Source organism: Mustela nigripes, chromosome 11 (genome assembly GCF_022355385.1).
Source record: "Mustela nigripes isolate SB6536 chromosome 11, MUSNIG.SB6536, whole genome shotgun sequence".
Taxonomy (NCBI): Eukaryota; Metazoa; Chordata; class Mammalia; order Carnivora; family Mustelidae; genus Mustela; species Mustela nigripes.
The window spans coordinates 2,932,167-2,955,327 of record NC_081567.1 but is presented as its reverse complement, the minus strand read 5'-3'; the positions used below and the strand labels follow the sequence as shown (position 1 = coordinate 2,955,327).

Here is a 23,161-nt window from a genome sequence, read left to right as displayed (position 1 = left end):
CTTCCTTCCCACGGCCCATGGCCGCCTGCCGCAGGGGCAGGTTCAGGTTCAGGTGCTAAGGCCTGCCCCACCCCCGGGCGCCCGCAGCCCTCCCTCAGGAAGCCTTTCTCGGCCTCCTTCCACGTGGGCTCTAAGGACACTTCCCATCTCCTCTGGGACAGGAACCCTCTCAGCTGGACACCTGGCGCTGGAGTCACCCTATGGACTTGCACGGCTCCCACAGAAAGCAGACGCTCAGTCAACGTGAGCTGAACGCCTGATGAGCGGTGAGCTGAAAAGGAGACACTTGCCCACGAGACAACGGAAGGAAATCACAGACTTAACACTAGCAAGTGTTTGATTTTCACTCAGTTCCAGATTAGATTCAAAATGATAAGCCTGAAAATAATGTTGCGTATGTGTAGTCCATGCAACAGACTGAGTCCTCCTGTTTTCTACACTACTTCTGGCGTCATTTGATAGAAACCAACTGCTTACATTGTAGTTGGTTTCTTAAGTTGGTTTGTTAAGGGATGATGGTGGTATATTTAGATGGAGAGCTGCTTTAGGCATATGAGCCTTTGGGTCTAGGGGAGTTGCTCAAATGGAGAAATGCTATCAGGTACTCAGGCCTTGGCAGAAATTTGGTATGGCAAATGTATATCTGTGCCCAACCAGGAATTGCTGGAGAGCCTAAAACCCAGTATCTGTCTATCTACCTTACCTACCTATCATCTATATAACATTTCTTCTTCCATCAGATGAAAGATAATACAAAGTGTATAGAATTTGGGAGGAATATTACTAAATTTCTCTAATACCTAATAATTCAGTAGAAAGTTGCTGTTCAATGTTTTTCCTAGAAATACAATGTGCGTGCATGCACACACGCACACACACACAGAGGCAAAGTGTGTAATACAGGAAAATGTGAATAATCCCGAGCCAGACTCTTAGTGATTATTTCAGGCTATGTTAAACCTTACCTAGGAATTGCTTAAAATTACCGATTTGTCTGTAACACACAGTCGACTTTCAAATGTCTGTAAAGACAAGGGCAGCCGTAGTACAAATAATCCCTTTTTCTATCAGAACGCTAAAAAGTAACAGGACAGACTTTTCCGAGTTTAGCTCTGTTCTCACTTAGTAGAGGCAGTAGGGACAAATAAATGGACAGACAGCGGTTACAGAAAAAAGAAAAAAAGTAAGTGTCTACACATCTACCAAATGGATAGTTACCCCAAACACACCTGGCCACACCGGGCTTCTTGATGAAGCGCTCCGAGTAGAAGGCGCATACAGTGTGCAAGCGCCTGTGAGTCACCCTGTGGCTCAGTGCTAAGCTCTTGAGGGCACTTAAGTCAATTTCCATAACTTGGAATTGGCCGCAGGGAGAGAGAAGTACAAAGACTCCCTGCTCCACCCGGATCCTTCCCTCATGGCCACAACCACCAGCTTTGCCGAAGAGATGGCGAGATTCAGGGAGAAACGAGGCTCATCCCACCCCTGCCACTGCCTAAGGGTTCATTCTGTTATTTGAGAAATATCCTTGACCCCCTGGGCTCCAAGGTTCACCTCGGCAGAGGGTCTGTAAGGGTGAGTAATCGGGGACTGTGAGATTTCCGAGAGACCTGTGCCTCACAGACTGGACTGACAGACGGCACACAGAGCAGGCCTGACGCCGGCATCCCCATCACCAACCCCCACACATGATGGGTTCAAGCTCCACAGGCACTTAGACCGCAAAACACATGCACATTTGGAGACTTCCGAAATGATTTCTTTTAAAAGTTCAGATGATGGCAGGGGTCTCACTGAAATTCTCAAAAACCAAGTAGATTGACCAATCAGACTGTATGGACTTTTCTTATCATTCCATTCAGATTTTAATTACCAGACGGGCTGGAGCTGTCTGTCAGCCCATGTCACTGTGCTCCTCGCAGGTTCCCCCCACAGTCTGTCCTCCAGCGAAACATCAAGGTGAAACAGACTTGGGGGAGCACACTGTGTGTGCGGGACCATCCTCGAAGGCCGCCTCCGCCATCGGACAGCCCGCCCAGGAACATCGCAGCAGCACGTAGCCTGGGTCTGTGCGGCGGCTGCACACACACCATGTCTAAGTTCCCAGGAGCAGGAAGTGCTCTCGGTGGCTAACCTTATGCCATCCCATCTCTGCACAGCCTCGCTGTGACTGCGGTGCCATCTTCCCAAGTGTGCCTGTATATACACACGTTTCTTCATTTCCCTAATTTTTGACATAGTCTATGCCCGCCCCCCACTGTCGAGCTCAGAAAAGGGAATGTTATAACCATTTAGAAGATCTGACATGATGACAATAAGATGAAATAGCGTAAGAAACTAAGCAGGAACAGAGAAAAGGCAAACACTGTAATAGCGCAGACAAGCAACTTCCAGCAGCAACTTACTTGCACCTAATTATGATAAAGGCATAAATGAACTGTGTAATGTGCACACTTTAAGCCACATATGAGGAAAAACTGCAAATGGGCTTTCGCTAAATGCAAAACGTGCAGCCACCTCCAGTCCGGGCCTTTGAAATTGCTCCTTACCTTTCCTCAACATATGGAGGGGGCTCTTCTATCTTTATAATGAGAGCAGGCAGCTTCTGGAAAAGCAGGCACTGCTAAGGAAGGGCGTGAGGTACTGTAGGACAAGCACAGGGCTGCGGCCCCAGGGCAGCCATGAACCACACATGTCCTCCGCCAGTCACCTCCCGGGCCATTTTCTTGGCTTGCACAGCACATCAAGAGAAGAACAAAACCAAAGACCAGGGAGAAACGTGAGGGAAAATCAAAGAGAAATGGGTAGAGGCCAGCATCGGTCTGGCCCCACATCAGTTTCCTTATTTTAACCACACACAGAGGCGACAAGAACAGATGAAGAGGTGGCTGTGGGTGAACTTACCCAGGCAGGTTTCGGGGAGCCGAAGGCTGCTATGTCAGCAGCGATACATTCTGGGGGAAATAAAGGATAAGCTTGGGGGCCAGGCAGAGGAGAAAGGAGAGAGGAAGGGAGAGAAACGGGGCGATCCAGAGGAGGCCAGAGGCCTGGAGCTTGGAGAATGGCCCTGAATGGGGGCAGCGGGCTTCCAGGTGATGCCCTGAGGGGTGGCCTCAACCTCATCTTTATCCCTTTCACTGACACAATCCTCCTGGATCACAGATTTTGGGCTTAGAGGTGGGGAAGAAGAGCCACCAGAAGAGACCAGGAAGGCACAGCACGCTTCTGGCTCGGGCTTTCTCCTCCAAGGCTTCTCAGGCCGTATCTGTAGGGATGACTGGTGCAGCGCCAAGGCCCACACTTCTTGTACCTCTCAGCCAAGTCAGTGTACAAGTGAAGAAACCAGGGCTCCCTGCCAGCCCTCTAGCTGCCAAGCCCCTTAGGTTCACCTTCCTCTCTGTGCCCTCGAGCATCTTGAGGCTTAGGCCCTCACTGCCTACCTGGAGGAGAGGCCAGTCAGCCTGTGGGGCCCCTTGGAGCCCGCTGGGGCCCACGCTCTGGGCTCTGCATCTGGGGTGGGCTTTCTGTCTTCACCCCGCTGACACTCAGCATGGGCAAGCGCTCCTTCTTCCCTCCCTGCCCTTCCCTCTGGAGAACGCCGTGTTCCTGAACCACATCCTGTGGGGTATCGGTGTCCCGCTTGCTTATCTGTCCACACACAAACACTGATGGCTTATTGGGCACCAGCTTTTGGGAAAAAGAAGTTTTGTGGTCAAATAGAAGAACTCTCCCTCTTCTCAGAGTTCACAAGAATGCACATTAGCGTATATATGAAAGCAGAATTGGTAAGAAGCAAGGGCACCTTCCTTTCCCGTGTCCGAGGAAACACAATTCTGAAGGTGAGCCCCCAGCTCCCCTTCTGCACACCAGCCCCATCCTCCAAGAACACAGCTGTCATCACAGAGCTCCTTATCTCCAAACCCTTCCGTGACGACACAGAATACACTCCCAGGTCCCTCCAAGCTCCTCTCTCACCTGGCTCGTCCTGCACACTTACTTCCTGCCCTTGGTCCAAGTAAACGGGGCCACTTGCCCGGCTTTGCTGCCCCGCCCCCATCCCTCTCCTGGGATGTTCTCCCTTATCTCCAAATCCTGCTTCCACGCAACCTTCAAGGTGCATCTCAAATGTCTCCACAGCCAGATGAATTCTTCATCCCATCCCACATCTTTTATGTGCACCCCAGCCCCAGAGTATTTGTGTCACACACCATCATGGGGGGCCTGCTTCAGATGTATCCTATTCAACCTCATATATGCGTGACATCTTTTCCCCAATACCTGATAGAAAACTAGGGACAAAACAATGGTCCAGTAAGGAACTGGCTGGCCCGACCCACTTACCAGTGGGCCTTGAGGAGGTCACCTAAGTTCTATTGCTGCTGCTTTCCTCAATGGAGGGCACAGGCATGGCACCAGGTAAACATGGGTTTGACTCCAGCCCTTCCAGAGGCAGCCATGGTGGCTGTGTTGAGGACACGTACATTCAACTGGATTCATGCTTTATTTACGTGTCATTTCACCTTCTGTCCCAGCCAAAAAACAGGCTCCATGGAAATTTCCCGGCTGAGCCACACTAGCTGCCACAGAACAGGGAGCCGGCATAGAGTCAAGGGCGCCGTGTTGCCGAGGCCGCACACAGCTAGCACAGGAGAAGAGCGGAAAGCCAGGAGAGCTGTGCATGTGAACTCTAGGAGGGAAGATCCATGGGGCACGGAGGAAGAAGCCTACTGTGCCCCATGGCATGTGTCACATTTATGGGATACAACAGGACGTCGATTATCCAGACTAATTGGGGATTTAACGATCTGAATAATCAATTTTTCTGGGTAAGTGCTCATGATGGATTCAAGAGGAAGAATCAACGGCTACTCTGGCAGAGGGGCCAGAGACTGACCTTTCAGGGGCCCTAGCTCTAGAGGGTGGCATTGAGGACTACTTGCAAGCGGAGGGCAACCAGGAGATAAAGCGGCTTACTTCTACTCCTCTCATGTGGATGTGCCCAGATTCCACGCTTGGACACAAAAGCCCCACTGGGGTAAAGGGCAGAGGGTAGAGGCTTGGGAAGGCTTCCATCAGGACGGTGGCACCAACAGAACAGAATGGTCTAGCCAGTTAATATCTCCAGTGACCTCGGAAGGCTCAGGCACCTTCCAGAATGCTAAGGAAACAGACTTCCTGGCCACAAGAACCTGGTCCCTTCTGGCCGCATTCTACTTCGTGCGGCCCTTTTCCCTACACGCGCAGAGTCTCCCACACAGACAGCCGTCGGAGGCATAATACAGTTTAAAAATGTGCCTCACAAGAGGCACTTCTGAGCAGAGGACGGTGCTGGGGCGACGCAGCAGCACAGCAGAATAATCTGGTTTTGTTTCGTCTCTGAAACGTTCCGATTCTCTCTCCTCTGTGGTTCTGGGCTGGAGAGAGAACGAGGTTCAGAGCACTGCACATTCCACCGAAAAATAATGGGACTGTCTGCTGATGCAGCGGGAGGCAGGAGCCACTCGGACAGCATTGCATTGTTTTCCCGCGAAGAAACAATGCTCCCACATCAGCACCACCAACAAAGTGAACAGTCCTTTCAGATGGTCTTTCAATCCATGAGCGCTTTTATTACTTTTATACATTTTAAATGAACCTTAGCCTTGGCCTCTACTGCCTCTCACATAAAACAGTCACTTCCCCGGGGGCGTCAGTGCCCAATGATCCCTACTGCTCATTTATGTTTTCAAGGCTGTGCTGTATTTAACTTTCACTGGAAAGGGGCTGATTTATGCATTAAGAGGTATCTTTAAGCATGCAAGGTACACAAAAAGATAAAGCCATAGATCTTGCAAATTAAGAGAAGATTCTTTAATCGTTGAACTCCTCTGTAGTAAATTTCAAACTACTTGTACCTAGGACTTGCGTATCTGTTTATTCTAAGACCTAAGACAAGGTCATGCTGCGCGGCACCTACAGAGCAAATCCATGTGTACACCCTTGTTTTCTGGAGGACAGCACACCCAGCACTCCGGGGACCACTCACGTGGTGCCTGCCCTCTAGGCGCTCCCCAGCCTGCCCTGTTCAGGAGAGCCGGGACCTGTTGGAGTATGAACGTGCACTGGTGCTGCAAGGTGGCCATGCCAGCCTGAGCAGAGGCCGCAATGGCAGGATCAGGGACGGTCCCCGGGATGCGCCCACCCCACCCCTACTCTCCTGGGTGCTCCTCACACTGGCTGATAACACTCCCCATGGAGCAGATGGGGCATGTGCCCCATGGCAGAGGCAGGACTGAGGCCATCTGGTCACCACCTGAGACTTTGCTTGGGCATGAGGCCAAGCTGGAGAACAGACGAGCCCGACGTGGAAAGAAACCCAGTCTGAGGAAGCCAAGTATGTGGGCCTAGCTATGTCTGAAGACCACCTGCCCTTGGGCCCTTCCGTTACCTGTGACAAGAAATTCCGTATCTGTTTCTAAAGTGCATTACAGGAATAAATAAACTCAGGGCAACCAAGAAGAAAGTGGGCCAAGAGGCAGAGTGAAACGGGCTGCCTTTCTGACCGACTCCCCACCCCTGTTCGGCCGAGAGAAAGACCATGCACATGCAGCCTCATGTTCTGCTCCTGATGGACCATTCCTAGACCTCCCAACATGACTTGCAGCAGTAGAAAGAACATCTATGGAAGCAGGGGACTTCAACTCTTGTCTCTCCATGTGGCTTATTCCTGCTTCACTGCAAGGCATCCAAAAAATCATTTTGCTCCCTCCCGGACCCCAAGGGATGCTTTCCTTCCCTTCCACCTACTCTAGATATCTGGGAAGACATGGGGAAAACACATTTCTTATACATCTACTTACAAAAGAGACATCAATAAGTATATTAAAAGTGATTTGGAGGAAAGAGGCAATAATCCAATGTTAGCTAAGGTGTGATGAGAGTGTGAGATGAGGGCCGCAGAGTACATCCAGAAGGGACTGTAGCGGCTGGTTGTGTCGGCCAGACTAGGCATCAGAATATCCTGACACGGCCACCATGCCCTTTAATGGGTTGCTCCTTGTGAATCACCCAGCTATTTCCCTATGACCCACCCATTCTGGTCACAGCTGACCGGACCCGGGTGGCCATCCCCCCAGCAGCCCATGAAGGGATCTGCCAACATCACCGAGGCTTATGGCAGCTAACCAGACCAAGCGCTCCTCCTCCTGGATGGAACAAGTTTCCCTTCAGTCCTACCTTCCTATTGCCACGTGTGCTCATGCAATGAACACGCCGTCACTTGCTGGAGCCCAGAGGAGCATTTGTTTCTTGCAGCCCATTGTGCCAAGTGTTTCAGACACACATCTGGCACCCTCTGCGTTAGCAGCAGAGCTCCGTGAGCACCATGCCGGGCTCTGCTCAGCCCTCCCTACACTGCGCCATCATCCTCCCACCACCTGTCCCACTGACTGGGACCCACGTCTCACTGTACCGCTAGACAGAGCCGAGCACATTGTGGGTGCTCCGTGAATGCTTTTCTAGGGACAGAAAACTAAGTGGCAGTCAGAGGAGTGGAGAGGAAGACCGGGAAGCTGTATTAAAGTAGAAGTGAGTATTAGGTATTAAGCAGTATTAGGGCATCACCTCAAACCCTAAACAAACAAACACTCACCCGAAGGAATGATAAAAATAAGCAATACACACACAAACACACACTCAATCAATTTTGGTACCATCGAAAACCACACTGGACGCACATGGTGCGCATAGCTGAGCAGCACGTGACAAACACTGGGCAACGTGGGGCTAAACCCAGAACATCATAAATGTTATCCAAAGTAGAAGCGAGCTGAAAGAAGACCCTCACTACCTCCGCTGCTTGAGTGCTACATCTCTAGGAGCCATTTCATTTTGCTAATCACATATTTAAAGAAAAAGCAGAGAATTACCACTCCTAGGTCTATACCCCAAAGGACTGAAAACAGGGACCAAGACAGACACCTGCACAGGAATGGTCACTGCAGCACTATTTGCCACAGCCCACAGCTGGAAACAACCCAAACATACGTCATCAGGGAAACGCATAAGCTGGTTCTGGTACATACGACGGACTAGTGTTCAGCCATAAAAGGAATGAAGTTCTGCCATGTGCTACAGGGTGGGTGAACCTTGAAAATGTCATGTTAAGTGAAATAAGCCAGACACAAAAGGACAAATAGTGTAAGATTTCACTTATACGAAATATCTGTAATCTGCAGGTTCATAGAGACAGAAGGTAGATTAGGGGTCATGAGGGGTGGCGGGGGAGGAGGGAATGGGTGGTTATTAATATTAATACATAACAGAGTCTGTCTGACATGATGAAAACATTCTGGAAATAGATATTGGTGATGGTCGCACATAGGAAAGCAGTTGATGCCACTGAATTATGCACTTGAAATAGTTACAGCGGTTATGTTCTACATATTCTTAGCACAGTAGAAAAATAATCTATTTACATTTCTGATTTTAGCTATCATGAACCCCATTCCTGGTATAAGCACATAAAAATCTAGATGAGATATAGGAAAGAGATTTAAAATTTAGAGCTAAGCTTGGTAGAAAAAGAATGGCAAGTAGTATGTGCCAGAAAATGACACAGGCCAAAAGGACAAAGGAGTACCACCTGTGTTCTGTAGGAGTCCTTAACCCGAAAAATTCATTTAAACCAATTTCAGACCAATAAAGCCATGGGGGCAATGGCCCAGAGAAACACAAAACCATTCCAGAGCAACACACGTACCGTCCACGAATGTGAGAACCGATTGCTGATGAGGATCAGCTCACTCGCAGTCAAAACACAGCCACCACTGGGAAGAGTCAGTATATTAAAAAGCAGGCTTTCATATCCCTGAATTTGAGATAATAGAGTAATCGGAGAGACCCTGTAAATTAAGGAAGTTTGAAGTTATGAAGAACAAATGAAAATTGGAAATTCTAACAAAAAATAGAATGATGTGAAAGAAAAAAAAGGTAGATTTTGAAAGTAGCAAATAGAAATTTCACAAATGAAAAAATGTAGTCATTGGAATAAAAAATTCATAGGTGAGGTTAAACATCAGATGAGACAGAGCTAACGTGAAAATAAAGCTAAATGGAGGAGAGATCAAGGAAGTTTTCCAGAATGTAGCAAAGACAGATAAAGAGATAGAAACTAGGAAAGTGAGGGTAAGAGAAAGCAAGGGGAAAGAAGGCGGTCCAATATGCATTTACCTAGGAGTTCTAGAAAGGGAGACAACCAGAGACAGAAAAGCAGTCTTCAGAAAAAGGAAAAAAGCTGAGAATTTTGGAACTGCTAAGATGTGATTCCTCGGACTTCAGAAACATGGTGACTGTGAAGTAGGACATAAACCATGTTGCAGACAGCAGAGACGTGGAGAAAATCTTAAACACAACCATAGAGAAGGATGACCCGCGAAGACATAATTGAACTGGCAGATTTCTTATCAGAAAAATAAAGTGGCTAGAAGAAAACAGAGTAACAGCATCAAGGGGTTGAAAGAGAGTAAACAATCAACCGAGAACTTATGAGCATCTAGACTATTACTCAGGATCCAGGGTAAGATCACCTCCAGCGGCACGCAGGCGTGTGCAACAAGTATGCACTGAGGCATTACTTATGATCAAAAAATACTGGAGACCATTTAAGTGTTCATATATAGGAGACTGGTAGGATGAAGCATGGTGCAGAGTTTGTAATGCTGGAAGAAAGGAACAGGGGAGACCTCTGTGAACTGATGTCCAGGACGGTTAAATGAAAACAAAACAGGAAACAAGGTGGTGATGAGTATCTAAGAAAAGAAATGCTTATATTTTTATTCATATATATTCATATATAATCTAATTCATATGCCATAGAAGTCACCCTTCAAATGTGCAGCTAAGTGGATTTTATCATATCCACAAGGTCCGGCCCCCATCAACACTACCTCATTCCCGAACACCTGACTACCCCAGAAGAAACACCGCACCTTCCAGTGCTCACTTCCCACTGCCCTAAAACCTCGGAAACTGCTAACTGACTTTCTGTCTCTATGAGTTTCCTGATTCTGCACATCTCATATCAAGGTATCACACAGTATATGGGACTTTTTGTCTGGTTTCTTTCATGCAGCCTGATGTTTTCCAGGTTCACCCACTTTGTACCATGTAGTGGTATCTCCCTCTTTTCTACGGCCCAATAGCATTTCATTGTTTGGACAGACCACATCTTATTTCTCCAACCATCTGCTGTGGACATCTGGGTTATTTCCACCTTTTGGATACTATGAATAATGCTATTGAAAACATTCATGTGCCAGTGTTTGGGTGAATGCACGCTTTCTCTTCTCTGGGGTCTCCACCTAGGAGCAGAATTGCTGGGGCATATAGTTAACTCTCTATTGAAATTTTTGAGGAGATTTTAAGTTGTTATGTGTTGTCTGTACAGCTGTACCACTGTTCATTCCCACAAGCAGATAGAAGCATTCCAATTTCTCTGGTCATTTTCCATTTAAAAAAAAATCCTAATCATCATCCTAGTAGATGTGAAGTGGTATCTCATTGTGGTTTCATTTGCTTGTCCCTTAAGATTAAATATTTTCTCATTTGCTTATTGACCATTTGTCTATCTTCTTTGAGAACTGTTTATTAAAATCCTTTGTTTTCTACCTTAGATTGTCTTTTTATTGTTCAGTTGTAAGAATCCTTTATATGTTCTAGACAATAGACCTTACCAGACATATGACTTGCAAATATTTTCTCCCATTCTCTGGTATATGCTTATTTTTGCAAAAAGAAATTTCTATGATAGAAAGGATATACCAGGAACTTAGGATGCTGCCTGTGTACGGGGAATGGTTGGGAATGGGGTACAAGGTACACATAGGGAAGTGGTAGGGCTTTGCTAAGTGTGTCTTTTTGTGTGGTTTCAACTTTTGAACTATGTCGATTTATATTTCCAAAAATATATTATTAAATCAATAGGGACAGAAAAATTTTCCTACAATTGAATCATACGGAAATGAGTGAACCTAAATGTATAATACACCAAGATAACAGTAACCAAATAGATAACACAATACACAGAAGAGGAAAAAAAACAATCCAAGAAAGCTTAGAACTCAATATCTGACTGTAACTCTCCAGAGGGTATCTCCTCACAAGCACAAAAACAAGACAAACAAACAAACAAAAAAACACAAGAAAGAAATCTTGAATTGTGCTTAGTGACTTTGAAGGAGGTGGTTGTATTATTATGGCAATTCCAAAACAATTTAGTGTGAACTACAGAATTGGGAAAATGAATAAATGAATTAATGCCTTTGGGATTTGGTGTTCTCATTGTTGGAGAAGGGAGATGCAAATATGAAATGGGGGAAGGGAAGAAAAAATCCTAGGATATAGATACTGACCTGGAACTTTGAAGTCCCAGCATAAACTATTAAAACAAAAACTGCTTACATATATATACACATATACATATATGTGTGTGTATATATGTGTGTATATATATATATGCGTGTGTATATATTTGTGTAACACACACATACACAATACACACTTAAAAAGATATACATGATGTAGTTATTACATATCATATATAATAACATATACATATCTATCTATATAAACATCTTCTCGTTCTGTCCAGTGAGAGTCTAGAAGCAATCATAACTCAGTAGTAATGAGCACAACTAATATCCAGATTCCCAGATCTTGGGTTCTAAAGACCACACCCCAAAGGAACCATGGCTTCTTGGAACAATGGCTGATGGCAGGGAAAATTCAAGGTGAGCGCGGAACACCTTGTTTTGTCAGAAAGCAAGAAATGCTCACAATCAGATAAGAGCATATTGAAAAGATAGAGCAGACACTCTGAATGGACTCTTCCCCTCCCCTGACCAAACACGGAGCAATTTGAGTCTCAAAGTGAATAACTGGAGGATTATATTATAACATATTGTATTAATAAAAGCACCCACAGGCCCCTTCTAAAGGATTTTAAAAGTGGAGGTCTGGAGATGTAAGAGCAGTTCTTTGCAGAAGAGTGCTAACCCAACAAACACAGACAGATGGTGGAGGTTCCGAGCATGGTCGTGGTGGTGCCCAGCCGTCACGGTCATATCTGACTGACGCCGAGAGTCTTCCAGGAATGCTGAGCTGCCGCATAGACTACTGGGCGACACAGCAGTTACACAGTGTCAAAGTATCACCGCACAGATTTCTAACTAATTACAGAGGGGGAGTGCACCTTCACGTTTGGAGAAATCTGCTGGCCTCCATTTAATCAAATCATCACTTGACCAAAAATCATCAATAATGAGACAAGTGACACCCAGTGGCTCTGGTGTGGGGCACTGAGATGGGCAGCGTATTGCCAGGATGTTTAACCTGAAGCTAGTGCAGAGGAAACAGTCGGATACATTCAAGATTGAAGAATATTCTACAAAACAGCTGATCTGGGCTTTTTGAAAGTGTCCATGTCAAGACAAACAAAGGGTGAAGGACCTCGCAGATTACAGGGAGGGAGACAGAGGGACGTGAGAACTAATATAGAACTAACACAGAGACTAACACGCGATGCTTAACTGGGCACCAGAGCTGAAAACTATCTCTGGTGTTCTTTATTGTTATAATTAGGGACATTTAGATGTGGGCTATCTGTTAGATAATAACACTAAATCAATGCTCAATTTTAAAGAGTGATAATTCTACTGTGTTATGGAGGAGAATCCTCGTTCATAGTCCATACATGCTGGAGTACTTAGGGTGGGGGGGGGTCTCTGACAAATTCTCAGATGCTTCAGTCTAAAAGAAAGCGGAGGGAGGACAGAGAGAGAGACAGACAGAGAGATAGAAACATAGAGACCAACACACAGAGAGAGACACACAAGACACACAGAGACACAGAGAAAGCAGAAGTACCAAGATGCTAAGAATCACTGAATCTCGGTGGAAGGTATAAGATACATATTTGACTTGTCTTAGACTTCTGCAGGTTGAAATTTCCCGAAATAAAAGAGGAAGAACATGAGTGAGCTGAACTGAAGATATTTTCAGGCGATTCCACAGGAACTGACTTCTGGAGGAGGTACTTGTGGGAGAGGGAGGCTGGGGTGTGAGAAGCCCCGAGGAGCAAACCATGTTGGCAAATATATCTAAACACTAAGTGTGAGAAGTAATTGTACACATTATTATAACTAACCTGGGGATTAAAAACAGGATAGAACCAACACAGAAAACCACGAAGATAGGAAACCTAGAAGAGAGGCTGATTGCTGTGGAAATTGGGAGAGTCCATTTATATTCAGAAAGTGTTGCCTAATTTTAGACTCCATTAAGTCAATTGTGCATGATAAATATTTGAGGGTAACTGCTTTATAAAATGGAAATATTTATGTAAATTAAAAATACACAAGTGATATTCTATAGAATTACAGGCATGAAAATATGTCATAAAATAGGAAACCCTGGATTAGGAGTCACCCCAAATTCAGGTTACTGTTTTCTCAGGAAAGAGAGGAGAAGGGATGAGAGAGGTTTGTTTTTCAGTAAAAATAACCTCATTTAAAATGTTCCTATTTGTTACATGTTGGTGGAGTACAATGGTACCAAATTACAGCTTCTTACATGTCTGAAATATTTCACGGTTAAAAATTTTTAGGAAGAATCCACTCAAATACTTTTCAGTTCATGTGGTCAGGCAGAATGTGAGCAAGAGAACCAAAACCCAAGGGGAGACTTTCAATTTGCTCAGACAATTCCTGCAGCTGAGCCTGGCACTGACCTGGGGGGAGTAGGGTGCTCAGGGTCAGGAACGGCCCCTGGAGGAGTGTCAGCCTGCAGTGACACCTGAGGACGTGGACAGTGGACAAAGGCATCAGGGCAGAGAAGCAGGGTGGCAAAAACACAGACACAACACAGCAGGGCGTTCAGACCTTGGCTTATGGTAGGAAGGGAGAGGTTCTCACCAGCCTGGAGAGTGCACAAGTAGCAGCTCCCTATCTGGAGAGCTTACCCCAGACCAGGAGCTGAGCTGTGGGCTTTACCTGCCTTAGTGCTCAGTCTCCCCAGTTGTCCAAGGAGTCATGGCTGCTCCCATCACACCGACAGGGAGACTGATGCACACAAAGGATGGGTAGTTCTCTGCAAGTCACATGGGATGGGGAAACAGAAGACTTGTACACAGGTTCTTCAGAGTTCAAACAAGTTGTGACCTATAGGTGAAGGTGAGGTATTCAAGAACCTTCAACAGAGGAGGGCATGAACAGACATGCCCTGAAAACACCCCAGTGGATGTTTTGCAGCAGGACACCTCTGTAGGGGACTGAGCGTATGATATCAAAAGTAAGGCTGGCTTGCCAGGCCAAGGAGGGGGAGTGCCTCTGTCTCCTAAACCGTTCTCATGCACTGATTCCTACCTGACGATGCCAGCAAATCTGGGGAGATTACAAGAAAGATGATATTATAATAAATTTCTCATAATTAAATCCGGAACCAAAAAGAAATCTAGAATTGTGCTATTATAAAAATAAAATGAGGTACATACAAACTGTTCTACCTTCCTGCGTAATTGGAAAACCATTAATGCAGAATTTATGATAATTCATTCAGGGATTAGGCTAAAAAAATTTACATTTGTACAAAGATAAATTTTTCTCAGCAAATCAACAATATAAATAAGATGTTAGAGAGTGTAGAACTTCTTTGCACTTATAAATGAAAAACCTTCATGGAAATAAAATCACCATCTATTTATTAAAACATGTTCCCAAAGAACTCTAATTGCTTAGACTTAGTTTGATGATCAAGGGTGACAAGATGCCTCAAACACAATAAAACTAAAATTCTAAATTAGTCATTCAAACTTTTTATGAATTCAGATGACTTATCATTAGTCAGAATTACTAAGCGCCTACCTGCTCTTTTGTTTCAGAAGTCTTATTTTCTTAAAGAGAATAGGATGTAAAAAGCAAAAGACGAATGATAAAGTTAGAAAACTTATTTGCAATACACAACGTCTATTGCAATAAAAAATGGACAAAGTGCATGAAAAATAATTGACTTAATTATCATTGTCTTATTTTCACAATTACATGCATATATAACCTTCCACATTTCACCCTGAAGTTTTAGAAGTTGTTTAAACAGAATTCTTGGGCAAAGACATGGGAACGTCATAGTGAAAAAACAGGAGAAAGTGTAAGGTTTTCCCGGTTCCACCACTCTTCTACCTGAACAAGCTCTGGCACCCAGGTGAGACCCACAGTGCCCGGCTCCTGAGGCTGCGCTCGGCTGCCAGACCACCAGGCCTTCCAGGGTCGTCCCCGGCCAGAAAAAGCCCGGCTCCCAGAAAAACAGAGGGACCGGAGCCATGCTCCTCCAGCCATCCCAGGTCCTGCCCCAGGCACGGATGTGCCAGGGCTGACTGTACATGCCTGCTGCCAAGCGCCGGCCATCCAAGCTCAGCCCGCTGCCCACGGTCAACTAGCTGCCCACACCCACCCACCATGTACACAGTTGGCTCACCGCCCACGCCCACCCACCATGCCTAGGGTCGGCTCACTGCCCACGCCCACCCACCATGCCCATGGTTCACTCCCTGTCCACGCACGCCCATGGTTGACTCAGTGTCCATGCCCACAGTTGCCACACTGCCCATACTCACAGTCAGCATGCAGCCCATGTCTGGCTCGCTGCCTGTGCCCATGGTTGGCACGCTGTCCACGCACGCCCACAGTCAGCTCGCCATCCACAACCATGATCACCATGTCGTCCATGCACACCCACTGTTGGCTCACCAACACGCCCACGGTGGGCATGCTGCGCACGTCAGGCTCTTCACCCATGCCCACGGTTGGCACACTGTCCACGCACACGGTAATCACAGCGCTGGTGCACGGGGGAGAGAGCAAAGGGGAGCAGGCAGGGAAGGAAGAGCAAAGTGCAGGGAAGGAAGGAGGAGAAAGCAGGGAGAGGAGAAGGTGAGAAAGAGAGAAAGGAAAGGAAGGAAAAAGGAGATGAGAAGGGCGAGGCAGGGGGAGGGGAGCAAACGTGGCCAGTTCGCTGCGTCCGCTCTTCTCCTGCAGGGCTACAAAGGAACACGCATGCGCACACACCTGCAAACACTGGACAGCGTGGCCGCGTGGCTGCCGGCATCTGAAGCACATTTGTGGAACATGTGAAGTGCAGGGATGAGAGCATTTTTCTGAAAGGTGGAAGCAACCCGACTGTTCACAGACAGCTGAGGATGAGCATGGTCCTCACGTACTTAGAAGGAAGGGTTCTGACATGGGCAAGGATGAACCTTGAGGGCCTGGCGTTGCGAGAAATTGGCCAGACAGAGCAAAACTGTTATGTGCTTCCACTCCTTGAGGTGCCCAGAGGTGTCAGAGTCATCAAGAACGAACTCAGATGGAGGCGTCGGGGCTGGGGGAGGGCAGGTGGGGAGTGCATGTTTCATGGGGCCGCGGTCTCAGGTGGGTAGACAAAGACTTCTAGGGATGGATGGAGGGGGCAGTTGCACAGTTTGAATGCACTCAGTACTACTGAATTGTGCACTTAATATGGTTAAAACAGTAAACTTCCTTACGTGTATTTTACTACAATTAAACATTCTTTATTTAAAAAGCAACTGGAGGGGCACCTGGGTGGCTCAGTGGGTTGAAGCCTCTGCCTTCAGCTCAGGTCATAATCCCAGAGTCCTGGGATGGAGACCCACATCAGGCTCTCTGCTCCGTGGGGAGGCTGCTTCCTCCCCTCTCTCTCTCTGCCTGCCTCTCTGCCTACTTGTGATCTCTCTCTCTCTCTGTCAAATAAATAAAATCTTTTAAAAATAAAAATAAAAAGCAGCTCGAGAGGAATTTTGCTTTCAGCCATGAAAGAAAAGAGGCTTCCGATTTATTCCCCCACCTTAACCAGAAAACCAGACAAGATATATGAAACAATGATTTTTAGAGGCTGGACCACAGGCCGCCTAGGACAATGACCCCGAGAGAAAGAAAGCGAACGGGCGCCCCAGCTCACTGCCTCAGATCAGTTTCCAATGCAGCAGGAGCGAACCCAAATAGATCCTACAAGACAGAGTTCAGCATTTTGGGGGCCAGGAAGTCAAAGCTGGTGGGAGCAGAACCCACAGAGGTGCCAGTGTACACGGACCCTGAGGGATCTGTGAGGGTGTCCCCTACAGGCTTTGCTGAGTGCTGAGGTGGGCATCTGGGGTCTGTGCAAGGCGGGAAACCACCAAGGCTGGGGATTTCGAGGTGGAGGGCATAGAAAGGATGGAGAAAAGGAGCAGGCAGCACAGCACCAAGAGCTCAACAAGGCCACAGCTCCCACCACACCAGGCACTGGATAGACTCTATCACCAGCAGAAAGAAGAGGATGTCCACAGGGGAAGAAGAAGCACGAAAAATGGTAAATATGTTAGCAAATACAAAAGGCTTTTGTTTCTCATTTTAAAAATTCTTTTAAAAATCAAACAGGATTAGTAAAGACATGAGACTAGGACAGCTTTGTAACTAACCTGACCTGATAGTTACAAAACATTCCATCCAACAACAGTAGAATATGAATTCTTTTTAAGTGCACACAGAACACTTGCCAATATATTCTGGGTCATAAAACAAATCTCAATAAGTGTAAAAGGATTGAAATCATGCAAAGTACATTCTCTGATCACAAGAGAATTAATCAGAGGTCAATACAGAAAGCTATCTGGAAAAATCCCCAAATAGTTAGAGTTTAACATCACACAAACAACCTGTGAGTCAAAGGAGAAATTACAAAGGATATTAGAAAATATTTTGTCATGAATGAAAATGAAAACCCAACATATTAAAAATTTGGGATGCACCTAAATCAGCACTCAGAGAAATAGGTACAGCACTTGTATTAGAAAAGAAGAAAGGTCTCCAATTGGTGATCTAAAATCCACTTTATGCAACTTCAAACACAAGGAACACAAGACTGGGGAGGGGGCGGGAGAGGAAGCAAGTGTGTCTGGGACCTTCAGGGAGCTGGCATCTGCCCTCATGATCGCTGCTTCACAGTAGCAAGATGTCTGCGCTCTCCCTATTTTTACATGACTTGTTCCAGGCAGGAAAATGAGAGAATGGCAAAGTGGTGCTAGCCATGTCTTTCTCTCTTTATTCTAAGCAGAACACTTTCCTGGAAGTCCTACCTACGAACTCCCACTAAATTCTCATTAGTGAAACTGTCACATGGTCCTGCCCAGCCAGAAGGGCCTCGGGACTGCACGTTGGGTCAGGCAACCTACCGTGTTGGCCTCATAGGTGAAAGGACCTGATTAACCATAAATCGCATATAAAAGTGAGGGATTAGCCCAATTATGCCCCATAACCAAACATATGAATCAATTCTTGTAGTGATTATCTAATCAAATCCATGGGTACCAAGCTCCTGACCTACTTTTTATCACAAACTTCTTCCACTACCATATGATTTTTCCCACACCCTTTGGATATTTTGTGTTCTTCTTCTTATCCTATAGTAAAAACTAAGAGGGATGAACGAGCAAACGTGCACTGTCAGGGATATGTTGACGATGAATAGGTATGCAAGAAGCAGAACATCATTCTGCCTTCGTTTCAGTACATACCGCACATATAGTGAAGCGCACCTGTTTTTGGCACATTCAAGGCCCTGACCCTACAGGTGTCCAGGAAGATGCTCCCATGAGTCTCCAGGAGACCCTGAGGCCTCGCAAGGCTAAGGAAGGCACGGAATTCCTTTCCGTGACTGAGTCCATCTGGGGAGTTTTTTTCCCAGACACCCTGTTAAGGCTCTGTGGGGTGGAGGCCACACACCCCACTTGCTGGGGGCCCTGTGTTAATGCTCCGCAGAGGCTTTAAGGAGGTTTCCCGACAGACAGACAAGGAACCATAGCATCCCCTCAGTCAGTCACCAACCTTCCAGGTGCAGACTGTGAAGCCCCCAAGCCCAGAAGGCTAAAGGGAAGCTATTAATTTAGCAGGAGCCGTGCACATTTTAAAACTGCTCCTGATTTAAGTTACACGAAGAAGTAAATTAAATTTTATGAAAGCTTTGACTTTTAATACTATCGGCAGTATATTAAAATGTTCTGAAGATTATTTATGGTACATATTTTCTAAAACTGGTCCAACTTCAATGATGGAAAGCATGAACAGCTCCAAGCAGAAGTACTTAAAACCCTCCAAGCCATATTTAGAGTGGGGGACCTTGGGAGACATTGCTTCAGAACTTTCCTTGTCTTTCAGTGAATTTATTCCCATACCTTAGCCATTGCTGCAGTGGCGGTCATGACGAAACCAGTCAGGATCACCATCAGTCAAACTCAGAGAGGCCCAGAGAGGAAAATGCCAGGCACATGGCCTCGGGCCACAGGTGGTGCTTAGAGCAGCTCTGCCCCGGGTGCCCCTGCTCGTGTAAACCCCGTGTTCCTAGAGCAGACCACACTTCCCAAAAGATGGCTCAGTCTTACAGAAGCTTTGCAGGAATCGGCTATTCATCTAGAGTGCTAACATGGTTTTCTTGCTATCGGAAAATCGAGATTTTTTTAAAGAAATCTTAGTTGACGTATGGGGATAAAAATGTTGAGTTATTAACCCCCACTTTAAAAATAAGGAAAGGAATAAGTGACCACATCATAAATTTCAGAAAAATTATAGATTTTCCCCTTGCTTTCTGCTTAAAAAGAGCAAGAAACCATGAGGATTGTGGAATTTTCTCTCCCCATTTGATTCGATTACATCTTTCAGGGACCCACTCAATAGGTTAACCATTCCAGATCGTTAGAGGAGTAAGAGATGCACCCTAATGGAAAATGAATGACTAAATGGTTTATGACATAAGGATTAAGAAGTCCATTGAAGGTAAGCCTGTAAAATCCTTAATACCAGCCCAGGAAATCAAAGTTGGGTAAAAAATATCAGCGGGCGAATGGGCGGCCCAGGAGACAGGGTCAAATGAGTTGAGATAAGCAAGCGGGGTCATGAGGTCACCACCTTCAGGAGAGGGCAGGGCAAGGCCCACAGCCAGGTGAGCCAGCCAGGGGGCAACAGGTGAGAGCTGTGGGCACATTCTGAGTGTCTGTGGAGATATCCGGAGATATCTGGAGTGTGACCGCCCCTGTGGGCATGAGCTCCAGCTTGGAACACATGCTCTATTCCTTCTCCTCCACCAGACCTGCTGAGGCAGGTTTGCAAGAAGAGAGCTAGGCCGGCCAGAGCGCAGGAAGCTGACACCTGGGGGATACTGAGGGACGGAGACTGTCCAGCCTGAAGGATCTTGGGAGGGCACAGAAGGCACTTGCAGAGCTGCCTTGTGAGGCAGAGACAGCGATCTTCCTAACAGCCAACTAGCACTGGCAGGAGTCGGCATATTTGTTCTCATGGGAAGACCATGGGGTGCACGTCGGGGGAGCTCAGGGACAGCTAGGTGTCCTGAGGCCTTCCTTCCCACAGCCACCCAATCGGGGACCTGGCAGAGCTAGGCCTGGGTGTCAGATGCCCACGCTCCTAACTGCTTTGCTTTGCTGTCCCTTGACACAGGGGAACTCGGGCCAAAGCTCAACAGGGAGGGTCGGATTTGGACTCTTTGCAACTAAAACTTTTCTCACAATGGGAACTGTACAAGAGAATTTGAACAACAGCCCTGGAGGCCAGGTTCCATTATGTTTGTTTCCTAGGCAAGGGAACACACCCAGAGAGTTCAAGATGGCCCATGTTCCACATCTGGTAAATGGCAGAATGAGACTAAAACTCAAATCAGCCTCATTCCTAAACCTATATTCTTCCTGCTGCAGCCCAAGCTTTTTTTTTTTTTTTTTTAAGATTTTATTTATTTATTTGAGAGAGAGAGAGAGCATGAGAAGGGGAGGGTCAGAGGGAGAAGCAGACTTTTGCCAAGCAGAGAGCCCAATTTGGGACTCGATCCCAGGACTCCAGGATTATGACTGAAGGCTGATCTGAGCTGAAGGCAGATGCTTAACCAACTGAGCCACCCAGGCACCCCAGCCCAAGCTCTTTATGGTGCAGCAGGTGTCCTCACCATGTAAAGTGGTTTGGCAGAGAAAGCGTTGTCCTCAAAAGCAACCCAAGATGCTGTTTAATCCAACCCTTTGCTAACAGTTGAGAAGGACTTGAGATCCACAGAGGAGAAGTTGTAGGCCTAAGGTACGTGAAGGGTTGGCTCAGCTGAGGCCAGAACTCAGGGTTCATAACTCCCCACAGGGTTCCTTCTGCTGCATGGATCGGGATGCATAGCTGGGTGACCAGCCGAGGCCGGAGGTCCCCCAGTCCTGTGACTTGTATCCTGCCTAGATTCCGCCTCTCCAAAAATGCAACCCAGGGGTTCTGGCTGATTCACCACCAGGGTCCTTTACAGAGTCTATAGCTAGGAGAGACGGAACCACTTGTTTGAAATCCCCTTATTGTGACTCCCCAGAAGGTAAAGGGCGCTCCCACCCCATTAACTCTGGGCTTGCCATGTACCTCGTGGGAGGAGGCCACAGCGTGACAGTTCCCAGCAGAGGCCTTCTGAGGTAGTGTGTTGCCACTTGCCCTCTGGAGCTCCTGCCCCCCACCACGAGCAGAGTGCAGCCCAGATGGCGGCTGCTCATTCAGCCGTCTTGGCATGAGAAGGCATGGCGAGCACAGCCAAGCTCCACGGAGCCGCAGCTGACTCACAGGATCCTTAAGTGAAAAATAAACATTGGTCGTTGAATGCCACAGCAATCTGGGGGCTGTGAAGTTACTGCAGCAAGAGCTGACTGATGCGGAAACTGGTCCACGGAAATAGGGGCTGCCATAACCCTATACCCATCAGTTTTGGTCTAGGTGATGGGAAACCAGAGGACTCTTATGGGAAGTCGGAAAAATGGCAACCCAAGGTATGCAGCGCTGAAACATTTGGCTAAAAATATCACTGTGATAACTTAGAAGGCAGAAAATGTACTCACTAAACCTGTTTCGAGGCAGAATGTTACCTGTGTGAGTTCATTGTTAGAGGATGCCTTTACATCCATGTAGGAAAGAAATGACCCTCCCCCTGCAAAAAATACTTTTAATGCTTTGCAAACACCACTGAAAGGGAGTGTAGAAAATCCCCAAATTCCAGGACTTGCAGTATTTGAAAATGGTACTATTTCTCAGAAAACCAAGGGTGGTGATCAAGGCATCACCTCCTGGCGAAGGCCAGATCGAAGGGACAGCTGTTACCGGCTTTGCTGGAATGTCCAATTAGCTTAGTGTGGCCTTGAAGAAATTGCTCCATTGCACGAAATGCTCTAGGGAAAGACATCCAGAATTTGGTCTCTTGGATGCACTAGGAACTGCAAGTACTTGTGCTTGAGTCTGGAGAGAAGCCCCTGGGCTGGAAGGACTGTGAGCGCAGCAGGCACATGAAGCCACTGGCAGCCACGGCTGGAGACTAAGGCAGTGGTTTCATGAAGCGTGAAACATACTTGAGCCTGAATTAAAATTGACTATGACCATCTGAGATCTAAAATCACCCTTAGCTTCCATCTTTTCTGTGGGTAGGAAACAGGCTAAGAAATCTGTTCGGGCCTATCTCTGAGCACCCTTCTAGAGGTAAACAGCAGACTGGGTTCTCCCAGGGGCCTCTTCGAGGACCAGTCCCCACTCTCTGCATCTCTCAGGGACCTCAAAGTATTTCCCCCACAGGATATGAAGACTCACTCGCATGGCTGTGGGGCTTCTTCCCTTCTTCCTTCTATGGGAGTGCTATTGAACTAGTCTGGTCCTTGTTTCAACATTAAATATGGGAGTGGGCTATTCAACATAGTACTAGAGGTCCTAGCCTCAGCAATCAGACAACAAAAGGAAATTAAAGGCATCCAAATCGGCAAAGAAGAAGTCAAATTATCACTCTTCGCAGATGATATGATACTATATGTGGAAAACCCAAAAGACTCCACTCCAAAACTGCTAGAACTTATACAGGAATTCAGTAAAGTGTCAGGATATAAAATCAATGCACAGAAATCAGTTGCATTTCTCTACACCAACAGCAAGACAGAAGAAAGGGAAATTAAGGAGTCAATCCCATTTACAATTGCACCCAAAACCATAAGATACCTAGGAATAAACCTAACCAAAGAGACACAGAATCTATACTCAGAAAACTATAAAGTACTCATGAAAGAAATTGAGGAAGACAC

General features: G+C 46.6%; 1 protein-coding gene across 1 annotated transcript in view; it reads right to left on the bottom strand.

The window, feature by feature from the left end:
- The window catches only part of SDK1 (sidekick cell adhesion molecule 1), a 510,153-nt gene that overhangs the window by 259,496 nt on the left and 227,496 nt on the right, over positions 1 to 23,161 (bottom strand). The window lies entirely within an intron of this gene.